This window comes from Dioscorea cayenensis, chromosome 9, assembly GCF_009730915.1.
Source record: "Dioscorea cayenensis subsp. rotundata cultivar TDr96_F1 chromosome 9, TDr96_F1_v2_PseudoChromosome.rev07_lg8_w22 25.fasta, whole genome shotgun sequence".
Taxonomy (NCBI): domain Eukaryota; kingdom Viridiplantae; phylum Streptophyta; class Magnoliopsida; order Dioscoreales; family Dioscoreaceae; genus Dioscorea; species Dioscorea cayenensis.
The window spans coordinates 14589124-14601764 of record NC_052479.1 but is presented as its reverse complement, the minus strand read 5'-3'; the positions used below and the strand labels follow the sequence as shown (position 1 = coordinate 14601764).

Here is a 12641-nt window from a genome sequence, read left to right as displayed (position 1 = left end):
AAATCTTGAGAAAACTCGAGTTAAAACTTTGGTAAACATTAGATTGAAGTCTCAAAGATGTTAGAAGGTGATCTTCGGGAAGAAATGAGAGTTTTTTGCCAAGGATTGGTGGAGAAATAAGAGAGAAAGTCGGGTGATAAGAAGAACAAATAAAGAGAGAGAAAAGGTGGCCAAAAAGCTAACACATAACCCTATCTACAGTGCATACAGCCTTAATGAGGGCCTCATTGAGGTTGTTTGCCCTAGGTTAAAGTTTCTGGATGGGGCATATGGCCTCAATGAGGTCCTTATTCAGGCCGTATGCACCCAGGAAACATTTTGTGCTAAAAAAATGCTTATTCGAGTGAATAAGGAAGGCTTTAATGAGATTTAGAACACCTCCAACATGAAAGAAATGCTTAAAAACTTCGATTTTGTGCATGAAATACTATCAAAACATGTGTTTCTCAAGAAGATAAATGATTAATTCACAAGAAGGATGATGAGAAAAATGCACAAGGCATGCAAGCATGGACTTATTCACACAACAAACACATAAAGGTACCACAAAGACAATTAACAACAACACAATCTACACTTAGCTAAAAATATGAAAAGAAAAAAATGAAGAAAATTGAAGCTTCGGTTTTCTCCCAAGAAGCGCTTGTTTAATGTCATTGGCTCACTGTACCTCTTTCTTACTTTAAGGAGGCTTGAAGAGGGTGTGTTCCTCCCAGCAACATGTAGCATAGCTACTTCCATGAAAGAAATGAATTACCTTCCGGGATGGTGAGCTTGTGGAGACCAACAACATGGTACCTTTAGGCCTCCATGGGAAAAGTTTAGGCCGAGAGTTGTGCAACTTGAACTTTGGTGGATTCTTAGGTGGTTTGAGCATCCTCTCTACTCCCATTCTATTCCCAGCTGAATTTTCTTGGAGCTTCCTAAAAAATTATTTCGGCCTCCAATGGAATAGGTAAGGTTGAAAATTTTTCAAACTCGGCATCGGTGGGTCATTGGACGGTGTAAACCTCCTATCCACATCTACTTCTTCAACCATTGTCAATCTTCCATTAATTACTCACAAAAACCATTTGGGCCTCTAAGGAAAATATTTTGGTTGGGACGTGTCCAACATTGGTGTCGGTGGGTCATTGGATGGCTTCAACCTCCTACCCAAATCATCAGTTGTCCTGAATAATTCTGTTCTGTGCTTGGTGTTTTGAGTCACTTTGATAAGTGCTTGTGTGATAAGAATATGAAGTGTTCTTTCTTTATGATGAGCATTACTTTTCTGGGGTTTTAACGCTAAGATGTGTGCATTATGATACTTTTATGCATATAGGGTTGTGAAGCCGAATGTTAGAGAAAGAAGCCCATGTAGATCATGAATGCACCATTTGGAGGAAATCTTGAGAAGGTTCAAACACGAAGACATAAGTTGGGTTTAAGATGTGAGAATGTGTGCCAACCTCCTTGTATTCAAGTTAGCACAATGATTTGGAGGGGCACAAGGGTAGTCACATTCAAGCATTCCGGCTTGTGCATGTATAGCAAGATCTCCACCAACATGTTCATTTATTGAAGAAGCAAAGTGATCTACGGTGTAAACATGTGCCCATTTATGTTATCTCGATGAAAACATGGATTCGGGAGTGTTTCGGGCCGGTACTGTAACAGGATACTATCACAAATGTTGTAGCAAATACTATAGCAGGTACTGTTCATAGCCAGCCAAAGAAGGAGTAAAATAGAGCATCCACACGGGCATGTAGAAATTCCATATGCCCATGAAAAAAATCCACAGGGACGCCCACATGGGCGTGTGGATTCCCGATTCCAGCCATATTTAAGGCCAATTTCAGATTTCTTTTCTCCATATTTTCCCCAACTTGAGAGAGGTCTTTAGCTAGGGTTTTGAGAGGCATTGGCTAGGGATTTGGAGAGGTTCTACAGCTCTGACATTGAGCTCCATTTGGAAGAAAGTTAGTGGGAGTGCTTTCGTCCGAACCGATCCGGCAAGGTGTATCCTAGGCCGGACAAAGGGACCATTGGATGAGTAGAGGACTCTCCACAAGACCATCGCCACGACTATCAAGTGGGTTTTTTATGGATTCTTTGCTTTTACATTTGATTTCATTGATTGTAATTAGCTCCATGGAGAGCTAAACGACCTAGTGGGTACTTGGGTATTTGTGAACCCTAGGATGTATTCGTTTCATTGAACCACTTTATTATGCTTTCAATTAATTGATGTTTTATTTAAGTTCCAATCTTGAATGCTTGATTGTATGAATACTCCCTTAGAGTGACACTAGGGTTGAGAGTTCTTGTTGGTAACCCTTGTGAGTGAGTGACACACCACGAGAGTTAGACAAAGATAGATTAAAAAGGGTTGAGAGGGTGAGTCGAGAGGTAGCGGAGCATCCCCTTTCCCCACCGGTGTGATTATTCTACCTCCATTTCCTCAAGTTCTTTGCTATCATAGTAGCGTGAATTGGCTAAAGGATGACCTTCCGCTGGGGCTTAGTTGTGCGTGCAACGGAGTGAAGCGTTGAAATGATTTTAGCACCTAGGGCTTAATTGTGGCTAGAGACCTTCCACCTGGACTGAAGGTTTAGGTCTACATCTAGGAAGAGGATTTATCACTTTGAATTCCTAGAACTCATTGCAATTCTATACAAGTCCGGGACATGCATATAGAGGTCGCTGTGGTCCCGAGCGGAGATTGCTCGAGATTCGGGCTACTAAGGTGACAAGGTCCCCTTGCGTATATCCCGCAAGTGCACGGGTTTGTCGAGTAATAATCCCGGGTGAGCGGGCTTGAATCCACGGGGAAGTAGGGAGTAAAGACACTTAATTCGATTCTTAGCTATGTGGAGTATCAACAATGATAAGTGTGGTAATGATTCAATTCTCGAAATTAAAAAGTAACAAGTAAGAGAGCAAAAAGTAAGGAGGAGGCAAGGCAATCGATAAAGATGGGGTACTCGGATGATGCTTCACCTAGGATAATCGCTTCAAGTGCAAGAACTCTCTATTATGCTTCCTAATCAATGCAATGGTGAGTCGTGGAAATCCTTACATACATAGTCCCAAATCTAAGGTCAACTCTATACATGTCCCGGAGGAGAAATCAAACAATCTCAACACCTCGCACTTTCGCATAGAGTTGCAATGAGCTCTAGGGATTCCAAGTGATAAATCTCTTCCTATATTTAGACCTAACCCTTTCTCCGGGCGGAAGGTCCCTAGCCACAATTAAGCCCTAGATACTAAGATCATCTCAACGCTTCACTCCATTGCACGCGCAACTAGGCCCCCACGGAGGTTCATCCCTTAGACCATTCACTCTATTATGGCCGCAAAGAACTCGAGGAACGGAGGTAGAATCTATCACGACCCGGAGGGGAAAGGGGACGCTCCCTGTACCTCTTGACTCACCCTCTCAACCCTCTCCAACCTAGCTTTTGTCTAACGCTCGTGGTGTGTCACTCACTCACAAGGTGACCAACAAGAACTCTCAACCCTAGTGTCACTCTAGGGGAAATGTTCATACAAATCAAGCATTCAAGGTTGGAAACTCACAATAAACATCAATTTATTGAAAGCATAATAAAGAAGTTCAATGAAAGCGAATGCATCCTAGGGTTCACAATCATCCCAAGTACCCACTAGGGGTTTAGCTCTCCATGGAGCTTAATACAATCAAAGAAATCGAATGTAAAAGCAATTAATCCATAAAGAAACCACCTCGATGGTTGTGTCGATGGTCTTGTAGAAAGTCCTCTACTCGTCGTCCATGGATTCCTTCGTCCGGTATAGGATACGCCTCGATCAAGCTCCCCTACCAACCTTCTTCCTAATGGAATCACGATGTCGGAGCCATAGAACCTCTCCAAAACCTTGGCCAATCCCCCCGAAACCCTAGCCGACGCCCTCTCACAAGTTGTGGAAAAAGATGGAGAAAAGAATACCAAAATCGTGGCTGAATTGGCTTTAAATATGGCTAGAATTGGGCAACTCCACGGGCGTGGACGATACATGTGCCCGTGCAGAATTTCCACACGGGCGTGGATAATTTTCACACGCCCGTGTGGATTCTCTGTTTCTTTTGTTTCTCGCGGCTGTGAACAGTGCTGCTACATAACTCGTGTGTGCTTCATAACTCGTTGGAACATCACTCCCAAGGATTTAGCTCCATCAAATGCAACAATAGGAGTCAAGGGAGTATTGTTTTGATTGCTTCTCCCACATTTGTTCTTGATTGATATACATTATGAGTGAGCTTGCATGTGTACATTGGGGACAATGTACAACTTAAGTGTGTGTGTGTGTGTGTGGGGAGGGGGGGGGAGGGGGAGTTTCATTGTGCACACATCTCTTTATAATAATTTTGATTGATATACATGCTCACATAGCCGAGTGGCGGTTCAACTTAGTTCCAATGATTGTATTCTTGATTTTTAGGATAATTTTTTTAGCATTGAATGTCTTCATGCTCTAGTTTTTTTGCTTGAATTTGTAGGAATTTTTTTGCCCGATTGACACTTGTTGCACTTTGCTCACTCTTTAAACTATTTTGGAAACTCATGTTCGATGTTAAAGGGACTAGTTATTGTTGTTTCTTTTGTTATTTGTAAAAAAAATGGTGAAATGAAAAGAAAGAACAAAATAGTTTTATTGTTTATTTGTGCATGTTGGGTGGAAAGAGCTACCACCCATGAAGTATGAAGCTACTCTCATAAATCGAATACTAGTTATACCCTAATGTGAGAAAGAACTATCTCATAGGATGAGTAAAAGCTACCACTCTGGTAGAAAGAGCTACCACCTCGAAAGTGTGAAAGGCACCTTAGCGCCCGCTTTAGAAACGGCTACCTTAGAGGATGTGTGAAGCTACTACCATCTTTGAAATTTTGTTACTGTTTGTAGATATATAAGTCCCTTGTACTTAGAACTTTGAGGAGTATACTTTGGGTTGTTTTGAGTGAGTTCACACATTTACATGATTTCTGGATTGTTGTCCTTTTTGATTTAAGTTTTTAGTTAGAGCATGGATTTTTCGTATTTAGTGTTGAAATTTCCCTTACTTGTAGAACGCTCTCTTTATATGCTTTGGTGAACCTAAGGCCAAGAACTTTTAATATTTCCGTTATCTATGCACATAATGTTTTAATTTTTGCTTAAGGACAAGAAAAAGCTTAAGTGTGGGGGAGTTTGATAAGTGCATGTGTGATAAAAATACAAAGTGTTCTTTCCTTATGATGAGCATTAATTTTCTCAGGTTTTGATAAGTGCTTGTCCGATATGAATGCGAAGTGTTCATTCCTAATGTTGAGCATTACTTTTCTCAGTTTTTTACATTAATATGTCTGTTTTTATGTTACTTTTATACAGGTAGGGTTGTGAGGCCGAGTATGAAGGAAATGGGCCAATGTGGATCATAATGCACCTATTTTGGAGGAGATCTTGCTAAAGTTCAAACGCGAAGACATAGGACAGGTGTGAGATGCTAGAGTATGTGCCAACCTCCTCACATTCGAGTGAGTACATCCATTTGGAGGGGCACAAAGGCAGGCACACTCAAGTTAAAGCCGATTCAGCCCCAATTTTGGTATTCTTTTCTCCATCTTTTCCCCAACTTGTGAGAGGGCATCGGCTAGGGTTTCGAGGGGTATTAGCCAAGGTTTTGGAGAGGTTCAATGCTTCACTTCGTTGCACTCACAACTATGGCCCAGCGAAAGGTCATCCCTTAGCCCATTACCTCTACTATGGCCGCAAAGAACTCTTGGAACGCGGAGATAGGACAGATCAGCCCCGGAGGGAAAAGGGACGCTCCACTACCTGTCGACTCACCCTCTCAACCCGCCCCAATCTAGCTTTGTCTAACTCTCATGGTGTGTCACTCATTCACAAGAGTTACCGAGATGACCTCTCAACCCTAGCATCACCCTAGGGGAGTATTTATACAATCAAGAATACAAGATTAGAACTCACAATAAACATCAATTAATTGAAAGTATAATAAAGGGATTCAATGAAACAAATACATCCTAGGGTTCACAAATACCCAAGTACCCACTAGGGGTTTAGCTCTTCATGGAGCTAGATACAATCAATAAAATCGAATGTAAAAACAAAGCATCCGTAGAAGACCCCCATGTTAGTTATAGCAATGGTCTTGTGGAGAGTCCTCTACTCGTTGCAAGGGTCCCTTTGTCCGTCCTAGGATACACCTCGTCAGATCCGTGCTGACGAAAGCTCTCCCACTAACCTTCTTCCAAACTGCGCGCGATGTCGGAGCCATAGAACCTCTCGAAAGCCCTAGCCAATACCTCTCAAATCCCTAGCCGCAGCCCTCTCTCAAGTTGGGGAAAAGATGGAGAAAATAATGCTAAAATCGGGGCTGAAGTCGGCTTTTAAAGGGTTGGAATCGGGATTTTTCACACGTGCATGTGGATTCTCTATTTTCCTATTTTCTCAGCCGGTTGTGAACAGTGCTAGTACAGTATTCTTGCTACAGTGTCCTGCTACAGTACCAGCCCAAAATACTTCTGAATCCATGCTTTCATCGAGGTAACGCAAATAGGCACACGTTTACATTGTGGATCGCTTTGCTTCTTCAATAACTGCCATGTTGGTGGAGATCTTGTTCTATATGCACAAGTTGGAATGCTTGAATGTGACTGCCCTTGTGCCTCTCCAAATAGTTGTACTAGCTTGAATACGAGGAGGTTGGCACACATTCCCGCATCTGAAATTGGTGCATTACGACCCACATTAGCTTCTTTCTCTCATATTCATCCTCACAACCCTACCTGCATGAAAGTAACATAAATACACACATATTAGCGTTAAAACCCTAGAAAAGTAATGCTCAACACAAGGAAAGAATGCTTCGCATTCTTATCTCACAAGAACTTATCGAACTCCCCCACACTTTAGCTTTTGCTTGTCCTCAAGAAAAAATTAAAACATTAAAGCATAGACGAAGGAAATATTAGAAGTGCTTGGCCTTAGGTTCACCAAAGCATACAAAGAGTGCATTCTGCATGTATGGGAAATTTCAACACTAAATACGAAAAATCAATGCTTTAGCTAAAAACATGAAAAAAAAGGACAACAAAATCAAAATCATGTAAGTGTGCGAGCTCACTCAAGTACACCAAAAGCATACTCCTCAAAGTTCTACGTATAAGGGACTTATTTATCTACAAAAGGTAACAAAAATTCAAAAAGGGTAGTAGCTTCACACATCCTCTAAGGTAGCCCTTTCCAAAGCGGCCGCTAAGGTGGCTTTCACACTTTGGAGGTGGTAGCTCTTTCTACTGGGGTGGTAGCTTTTACACATCCCATGAGATAGTGATAAGTGCTTGTGTGATACGAATGTGAAGCGTTCATTCCTTATGTTGAGCATTACTTTTCTCGGGTTTTGACACTAATATGTGTGTTTCTTATGTTACTTTTATGCATGTAGGGTTGTGAGGCCGAGTATGATGGAAATAGGCCAATGTGGATCACAATGCACTAATTTTGGAGGAAATCTTACTAAGGTTCAAACGCAAGACATAGGTCGATGTAGATGCTAGAGTGTGCCAACATCCTCGATTCGAGTTGGCACATCCATTTTGAGGGGCACAAAGGCAATCACCTGAGCATTCCGACTATGCACATAGAACTAGAATTTCACGACGTGTACACCATTGAAGAAGCAAAAGTGATCCACGACTGACGTGCCCGCTTTGTGTTACCCCGATGAAAGTATGGAATTGGGAAGCTATTCGGTCGAATCATCGTAGTAGAGCTGCAGCAAATGCAGGCAAGACATGTATCTGTAGCAAAAGACTGTTCATAGCCGGCCGAGAAACCAGAGAAACAGAGAATCCACATGGGCGTGTGGAAATTATCCATGCCCGTGTAGAAATTCCGCACGGGCACGTGGAGCATCCACGCCCGTGTAGTCGCCCGATACCAGCCCTATTTAAAGCCGATTCATTCCCAATTTTGGTATTCTTTTCTCCATCTTTTCCCCAACTTGAGAGAGGGCTTCGGCTAGGGTTTCGAGGGGTATTGGCCAAGGTTTTGGAGAGGTTCTACGGCTCTGACATCGTCATTCCTTAGGAAGAAGGTTGGTATGGGAGCTTCCGTCGAGGCGTATCCTATACCGGACGAGGGAATCCTTGGACGATGCGTATAGGACTTTCCACAAGAATATCGACACGACTTTTGAGGCGGTTTCCTTATGGATTTATTGCTTTTACATTCTATTTCTTTGATTTTACTTAGCTCCATGGAGAGAAAAACCCCTAGTGGGTACTCAGGTATTGTGAACCCTAGGATGTATTTTTTTCTTTGAACCTCTTTATTATGCTTTCAATAAATTGATGTTTATTGTGAGTTCCAACCTTGAATGCTTGATTGTATGAATATTTCCCCTAGAGTGACACTAGGGTTGAGAGTTCTTGTTGGTAACCTTGTGAGTGAGTGACACACCATGAGCGTTAGACAAAGCTTGGTTGGAGAGGGTTGAGAGGGTGAGTTGAGAGATACAGGAGCGTCCCCTTTCCACTCCGGTGTGATAGATTCTACCTCCGTTCCTCGAGTTCTTTGCGGCTATAATAGAGTGAATGGTCTAAGAGATGAACTTCCGTTGGGGCTTAGTTCCGCGTGCAATGGAGTGAAGCGTTGAGGTGATCTTAGTATCTAGGGCTTAACTGTGGTTAGGGACCTTACACCTGGACCAAAGGGTTAGGTCAATAATTAGGAAGAGATTTATCACTTGGAATCCGTAGAGCTTATTGCAACTCTATGCGAGTGCTGGGTGTTGAGATTGTTCGATTTCTCTTTCGGGACATGTATAGAGTTAGGCAAAGTTGACCTTAGATTTGGTACTATGTAATTAAGGATTTCCACGACTCACCATTGCATTGATTAGGAAGCATAATAGAGGGTTCTTGCACTTGAAACAATTATCCTAGGTGGAGCATTATCCGGGTACCCCAACTTTATCGATTGCCTTACCCCCTTCTTTACTTTTGCTCCCTTTCTTATTGCTTTTATTGTTGAGAATTGAATCATTATCACACTCATTATCATTGATCCTTCACATAGCTAAGAATCGAATTAAGTATTTTTATTCCCTACTCCCCGTGGATTCAATACCCGCTCACCCGAGATTATTACTTCGACAAACCCGTGCACTTCCGGGATATATTCAAGGGGACCTTGTCAAGTTTTTGGCGCCGTTGCTGGGGAATATGCGTTTAGAGATACTTTGCACTTTGTTTTCTTAGCTATTTCACCATACATTCTGTTTCATATCTTCTCATTCTATCATCATTCTGATTTTCTTTTTCTTTCTTTTTGCTGCAGCTCAAGGTTATGACCCGAGGGAATCCATCAATATTGATTGAAGGAGACCCTGAGCTTGAACGTACACTTAGAAAAAAAGGGAAAGAACCTGTGGAAGAATAGCATAATTCAGCTGATTTGGAAGGAAAGGAATCTGAAAACATGGCTGGACAGAATAAGCAACAACGAACCCTATCCGACTATACCAGACCTTCAGTGTTGGGGACACAATCAAGTATTGTGCGTCCTCCGATTACAGCTCAGAACTTTGAGCTAAAGCAGGCATTCATCCATATGTTGCAGCAGTCCGCACAATTCAACGGTTTGGTCGATGAGGATCCAAATAGTCATATAGAGAGCTTTCTCGAGGTGTGCGACATGCTGAAGATAAATGGAGTTACGGATGATGCCATCAAATTGAGAGCCTTCCCATTTTCCTTGAAGTGCAAAGCGAAGTAGTGGCTACACTCATTACCTAGAGCATCAATCACTACATTGGAGGAGATGGTAGAAGCTTTTCTAGCCTGTTTTTTCTCTCTCAGAAAATCAGCAAAGCTTAGGAATGAGATCTCGTCCTTTGTTCAGTTGGAATTGGAGTCTCTATTTGAGACATGGGAAAGGTTCAAGGAGCTCCTTAGAAAGTGTTCGCAATACGGATTCCCGGAGTGGATGATTGTTCAAACCTTCTACAATGGTTTGAACCCGAGTACAAGGCAACTCTTGGATGCGGCAGCAGGAGTTACCTTAGGTAGCAAAACCCCCGATGAGGCTCGTCAATTAATTGAGTAAATAGGGTTAAATAGTTACCAATGGAATCCTAGAGAGAAGAAAAAGGTGGCCGGTATCCATGAAATTGATGCAGTAACCTCATTGGCGTCGCAAGTAGAGAGTCTGAGTAAGAAGCTAGATCTCATAGCTTCAAATAGAGTTGCGGCCGTGTCCAATTGCACCGATTGTGGTGGAGGACATGCTCCCTCCGATTGCCCGATCTCGATTGGTGATGTTTCTTTAGTGAAAACATTGACTTTGTAGGTAATGGCATGAGACCTCAAGGGAACCCATATGGCAATACTTACAATTCAGTTTGGAAGAATCATCCTAACTTTTCATGGAGTAATCAAGGACCACAAAAGGCCATGGGGCCACCGGGTTTCCAACAACAACAAGCCCCCCAAGTGGAAAACAGAATTTCAGGCTTGGAAACCCGAATGATGAATTTAGAGAAGCACTTGGCTAGATTTGTTCAATCTGCAAATACACGGTTTGAATCAGTCGAGGCTACACTTCGCAATCACACTGCCTCTTTGCACAACCTTGAAAATCAAGTGGGGCAAATTGCAAAGTCTCTCTCCGAAAGGCTACATGGAAAGTTTACCAAGCAATACAGAAACCAACCCTAGAGAACATGTGAAGGCGATCACTTTGAGAAGTGGTCGTGAGGTTGAAGGGAGTCTTCCGAGTGAGAAACCGAAAGAACACGCACCCGAGGTTATGGAGATTGAGGAGGGAGCGAAGAAAGAGAAAGAGGTGGCATCCCCACCTTTCAAGCCAAGAATTCCTTATCCCTCTAGATTGAAAAATGACCAAGGGGATGAACAGTATAAGAAGTTCCTTAGTTTATTCAAGCAACTCCAGATCAACATTCCTTTTGTAGAGGCATTAGCTCAAATGCCTAAGTATGTGAAGTTCCTGAAAGACTTGTTGACCAACAAGAGGATGCTAGAGGAGAGTGCTTCAATGGTGTTAGATGCTTCATACTCGGCGGTGCTACAAAAGAATATGCCAATCAAGAAGAAAGACCCGGGAAGCTTAATTATTCCGTGTAACATCGGCAACTTAGGTGAAGAAATGACACTGGTGGATTCAGGGGCAAGTATCAACGTCATGCCATATACTTTTTTTTCCAAAAGCTACGCTTGGGAGAGCCTAGGCCTACTCGGATGACTTTACAATTGGCGGACCAAACGGTATGACATCCGAGAGGCATCATTGAAGATGTGCTTGTCAAGATGGACAAGTACATTTTTCTAGATGACTTCGTAGTGCTAGATGTCGATGAGGATGCGGATGTACCCTTGATACTTGGGAGACCGTTCTTGCGGACTTCCAAAGCATTGATTGACATGGACGGCGGAGAGCTCACATTGAGAGTTGGAGATGACAAACTCACTTACCGTCTTGCTGAAGCCATGCGGCATTCTCTTGATTTTGATGACACTTTGTATTTCATAGACACTACTGATGAGCTTGTTGATGAGTACATGCAGGAAATGTTCAACCCGGATCCATATGAATGTTTGTTTGACCAAGAGGAGTGCAATGAAGAAGTAATGATGCTTGGGTCGACTGAGGAGGTAACATCTACCCCGGGGATATTGAAGAAGGTGCTATGGAAAATAAAGAGGGCTAGGAGACATCACCGAAAATACTCCAAGACTGTTGGAGATGTACATGAACCGCGAAGGTTGGATGAACCCATGCTAGGTGGTCCGAAGCCCGATAATACAACCCCTATCATCAAGAGACTTTGGACATCATGCTTCCAAGTCATGGGTAAGAAGGCGACTTTCATTCATGAACCCCCGTGAGGTAAGACAAGGTACGTCAAGCTTAGTGACGTTAAACAAGCACTTCTTGGGAGACAATCAGAGTTTTTACTGTTTTCTTATCTTTTAGTTTAACTCGTTTGCATAAATAAATTGTTAAGTGTTGATGTCTAAATTTTAGATGCTTGTCATGCAATTTTATTGTGGGTTTTTAAAGTCATCGTGTGCTTTTTGAGGAATTGGCGAAAGTTTGGTCATTTGGGTTCTATTTTGTGTTTTTCACTGGTAAAATTTACATAATAGGGCAGGCTCTAAGTGTGCAAACATGTTTAGAAATATTCTGCAGAGCCTGCAGATTTTTCTAAGTCATCCAGAGAAAACACACGGGCGTGGGGAATTTCCACACGCCCGTCGGTATTTACTGCGCAGCTCATCCAGAGAAGGCACAGGGCCGTGCGCCTACCCCTGTGAACAACCATGCGATTGTCACACGCCCGTGGGAAATTTCTGCACAGGCGTGTGAAATCCTACAGAGTTGGGCAGAATTTACCGAGAGCACACAGGGGCGTGGACTCGCCCCTGTGAGCGACTTTGTGAACTACGCATGGGCATGGGTAATTTCCACACGCCCTTGCGAAACTCTGCAGAGGAGTTCTCTCCATCCTGAGAAGATACAGGGGCGTGTGGCTACCCCTGTGAGTTTGGCATGTGAATGTCCACGCCCATGCAGAATTTCCGCACGGGCGTGTGTAACACTTAGTA

The 12641-nt window shown here is 42.8% G+C and overlaps 1 non-coding gene across 1 annotated transcript; it reads right to left on the bottom strand.

The window, feature by feature from the left end:
- Positions 1-9885: 9885 nt before the first annotated feature.
- LOC120269703 lies at positions 9886-9992 on the bottom strand. Its single transcript, XR_005539343.1, has one exon. It is a non-coding gene; the product is annotated as a small nucleolar RNA R71 (small nucleolar RNA).
- Positions 9993-12641: the final 2649 nt, after the last annotated feature.